This window comes from Hibiscus syriacus, unplaced genomic scaffold (genome assembly GCF_006381635.1).
Source record: "Hibiscus syriacus cultivar Baekdansim isolate YM2019G1 unplaced genomic scaffold, ASM638163v2 tig00002237_pilon, whole genome shotgun sequence".
NCBI lineage: Eukaryota > Viridiplantae > Streptophyta > Magnoliopsida > Malvales > Malvaceae > Hibiscus > Hibiscus syriacus.
In genome coordinates this window covers 2510362-2515317 of record NW_024061918.1, presented here as the reverse complement: position 1 = coordinate 2515317, position 4956 = coordinate 2510362, and positions in this window count along the sequence as shown.

The window sequence follows — 4956 nt, the reverse complement described above, 5'->3', positions numbered from 1 at the left end:
CTATTCTTAGATAATTTTAATATTCGTGCTTTAATTTAACTTGTAATTTCCTCTAATCCTCGTCGGAACGATACTCACTCACTCTTTATTACTTGTGCGATTATGTATACTTTCACATAATTTGTATCTAATTTTTAGTACTCACAGCACACAACAAGTTTTTGATGTCTTTGTCAGGGATTGGCAATTGGAATATTATCAGTTTTTTATAGCATTTTTATTTTACTTCTTTATTTATAGTATAGTTTTACTTGTTATTTTCTTTGTTTTTCTTTTTTAGGATCTGCCATTGTATGTCTAAAAGGTCTTTTGAGGAACCTCTATATCCTTTAGTACCTGATATTGAATAGCTTTTCAGACAAAGAAGACATGCTCAACTTGCTAATAGAGCCATGAACATCGATCAAAACCAAGGAGTTCAGCAAGTGCAAGATCCCGTAGATCCAAATATTGCGGTAAATCGGAATGTTGAAATTTTACCCTGACCTAGAGCTATTTAAGATCACTTAACTCGTATCTTGGATGATCTCAATCTAGGTATTGTCCCGAGATTCAGTCATCCCACTTTGACCTCAAACCAATCATGTTCAACATGTTGAACTCGATAGGAAAATTTGGTGGCATGCCTCACGAAGATGCAAGGTAACACATTCATGCTTTCTTGGAAGTTTGCGACTCATTTAGGCAAGAAGGAGTGCATGAAGATGTGTTGAAGCTTAAATTATTTCCATATTCTTTGCGTGACTAAGCAAGGGCTTGGTTGAGTGAAATTCTATTAGGCTCGATGGAATCATGGGATGATCTATGTCAAAGCTTTTTGCTATGATATAATCCGCCGAATATGCACACTTAACTCAGAAATTACATAGCATCTTTCCGTCAAGTTGATGATGAGTTCATGTATGAATGTTGGGACCAACATAAGGGATTACTTCGGAAATGTACTAATCATGAATTTCAGGATTGGAATCAAGTTGTAATGTTTTACAATGGAGTCAATGTACCTACTAGGATGATGCTAGATGCCTCGGTAAATGGAATTTTGCTAGATAAATCCCTGAGGAGGCTTTCGACATTCTTGATAGGATTACCAACTATGACTACCGATTTCCTTTTTCAAGGATAGGAACAGGGAGGAGGGCACCAGAGACATTGCAAACATATTGAAGAATTTGCAACTTTTCAATGAAGTGAAGAAAGTTAATGTGACTAGTTTAGCATGTCTGTTATGTCATGACAATCACCATGAGAGTGAATGCCTAGGAAATCAGGAATCTATCAACTATGTGGGCAATTTCAATCGAAGTAACAACAACAACCCCTACTCAAACACACACAAACCAGGATGACATCAACATCCTAATTTTTCATGGGGAAATCAAGAGCCACTAATGGTAGTTATCCAGCTCGACATCACCATATGAACGAGCTTCAAGGTTTTTAATCAAATATGACTTGTCATAATTCTAACAAGGGGCATCATCTTCATCTAATACCAACTCGATGAAGGCCACCATGCAATAATTTATAGCAAACACAAGGACTATGTTGCAATAGCATTTTACAACTATAAAAAATTAAGGGACATTACTGCAAAGCCATAACTCATCGCTGCGAGCTTTGGAGGGTTAAGTTTGTCAAATTAATGCGACATTACAAGAACGATCTTCCAAGTGACACTGAGATCAGTAAACCTCATGGCAATGAGCAATGTAGTGCACTAACACTATGGAGTGACATCTAAATCAACCGAAAAGACAAGTTTGGGAGAAGAAAGATCGATGATTCTACCCCCGTGAATGTACAAGCAGAACCAAAATTGCTGGAAGAGACAATCGAGGAGAAGGACAATAATAAGGGTTCAATAATTGAACCTACTAATGGAGCAAACGAAAATGACATAACAAAAGTAGTTCCTACACCATCAGTAGAAGAAGTCAAGTCCCCACCATTGTTCCCTCAAAGGTTGAAGAAGCACAATAATGATGTGTAGTTCAAGAAGTTTGTTGACATTCTTGACAAGCTTTATATCAATGTACCACTCCTTGAGGCCATTGATCAAGTGCCAACATATGCTAAATTTCTCAAGGAAATTGTCACCAAGAAGGGAAAAGTCAAAAAATTTGAGACAATTTCCACGACAAAAGAATTCTACTCTGCCTTGAGCCAACTTTCACTAAAGCAAAAAGATACGGACAACTTTATCATTCCATGTTCTATAAGAGACAACTACGTTAGAACAACCTTATGTGATCTTGGATCAAGCCTGAACTTGATGTCCAAGTTAATATTTTTGAAGCTTAGAATGTGAAATGAAAGATCCACCTCTGTTATTTTGCAACTAGCTGATCGTTCCCATGTCCGTCAATATTTTTGAAGCTTGGAATGGGAAATACAAGACCCACCTCTATTATTTTATGACTAGCTGATTGTTCCCATGTTCGTCTCAAAGGAAGGATCGAAGATGTCATAATGAAAGTGGAAAAATTCGTATTTCTAGATGACTTCCTTATACTTGATTGCGAGGTTGATTCTAATGTACCCATAATTTTGAGAGGTCTTTCTTAGCCACGGGTCGCATTCTTATCGATTGTGAGAATGGTGAACTCACTATTCGGGTAGCATATCAAAGTGTGACCATGAATGTCTTTCATTGTCTTAAGTATGTGGATGATTTTGAAGAATGACAAGGCATTCTGAAAATGGATTCAATGATAGAAGGGGAAGCAGAACAATTGTGCCACAACAACTTTATACAGTTGAATAATTATGAAAAACTCATTAACAAGAAAACTAAAGAGGAGGACGATGAATTTCCATTGGAGGTACAACAGTCTAGCTTACTCTCAGCTAGACCTGGTATGTGCTTTGAACCTCTTGATTTCGATGAATTCATTCCTTCTAAGCCCTTCTTATATCATGTACTCAATTTGGAGTTGAAAACCTTGCCACAATATCTTAAATATGCTTACTTTGGTGAGAATGATACTTTGCATGTGATTATTTCTTCTAGTCTTAAGCTTGACTTGGAACATAGTTTGCTAACTGTTTTTTCACATCATAAGAAAGCGTTAGGTTGGATTATGGTAGACTTGAAAGGGATAAGTCCTACCATTTTCATGCACAAAATTTTGTTGGAAGAATGTCACGGTAATTCCATAGAGCCACAAAGAAAGCTAAACCCTATCATGAAGAAAGTGATGATGAAGGAGATTATCAAATGGCTTGATGCATGAGTTATCTACCCAATATCCAGTAGTTCATAAGTGATCCTAGTGCAATACGTCTCCAAGAAAGGAGGTATGACCGTGGTGAGCAATGAAGAAAATAAACTCTTAACTACATGCATCGTCACTAGATGAAAGATTTGTATGGACTACCGCAAGCTAAACAAGGCTACCAAGAATGACCATTTTACTCTACCTTTCATGGATATTTGAGGTACAACTAAATTTCCATAGGACCGGAGGATAAAGAAAAGGCAATATTCACATGTCCTTATGACACTTATGCTTTTAGAAGAATGCCCTTTGGATTATGTAATGCTCCTGTAACTTTTCAACGATGTATGCAAGTCATTTTCTCTAACATGGTTGGGGACCTTTTGGAAATATTCATGGATGAATTCTCAATATCTGGAGATGACTTTGAAAAATGTCTTAGCAATCTGAAAAATGTTCTCAAGCGTTGTGAAGAGGTTGACCTTGTGTTGAATTGGGAAAATGTCACTTCATGATGACTGAAGGCATTGTGTTAGGATACAAGATTTCACAAAATGGTATTGAGGTGGATAAAGCTAAAATTAAGGTGATTGATAAGTTGCCTCCACCAACTACAGTCAAGGCCATTAGGAGTTTTCTTGGACACATTGGTTTCTATAAAAGGTTCATTAAGGACTTCTCCAAAATTTCCAATCCCTTGTGCACCTTGTTGTAACAAAACCAACCTTTTATGTTCGAAAATTTTTGACATGATACATTCATAGAGCTAAAGTAGAGCCTTATCTCACTACCCATTATTGTTCCCTTGAGCTTATGTGCGAAACGAGCGATTATACTATGGGAGAAGTGTTATGGAAACACTGAGGTAAAATCTTTCATGTCATATATTAGCAAGTGAAACTTTGAATGAGGCATAACTTAACTATACTACCACTGAGAAAGACTTACTTATTATGGTATTTGTGTTTGATTAGTTTAGGTTATACTTGATAGGCACTAAAGTTATTATTCACATTGATCACTCAGCTATCAAATACTTAGTGAATAAGAATGATGTCAAGCCTAGGCTTATTAGGTAGATACTACTCCTACAAGAATTTGCATTAGAGGTTGTTAGTAGGAAATGTACTGAGAACCAAGTTGATGTCCATCTTTCTAGGCTAGAGAACAATTCAGAATGTCATGACAATTTGGACATTAAAGATGAATTCCCCGATGAGAAAATCTTATATGCTACGATGACATTGTTAATTTTCTTGTTAGTGGTATTTTGCCTTATGACATGAACAATCAGGGAAGGAAGAAATTCAGGCACGATGCATAATTTTATTTTTGGGATGAGGCATACTTGTTCAAGAGATATGCCTACCAGATGATCCGGAGGTGTGTCCTCAAAGATGAGCAAAATAATATTTTATATCATTGTCATATGGGTTTGTGTGGAGGCAATTTTGGAGGTGTAAGGACTCTGCAAAGGTCTGTCAATCATGCTTTTATTGGCCTACTCTTTTTAAGGATACCGATGCATTGTACAAGACTTGTGATATATGTCAATACATATGAAACATTTCCAGGTGACATGAAATGCCATTACAAAATATCTTGGAGATAGAGCTTTTTGATGTGTAGGGCATAAACTTCATGGGACCCTTCCCATTATCTTTCGGAGATTTACATAATTTGCTGGCAGTCGACTATGTGTCCAAGTGGTTTGATGCAATCATGACGCCAAGGA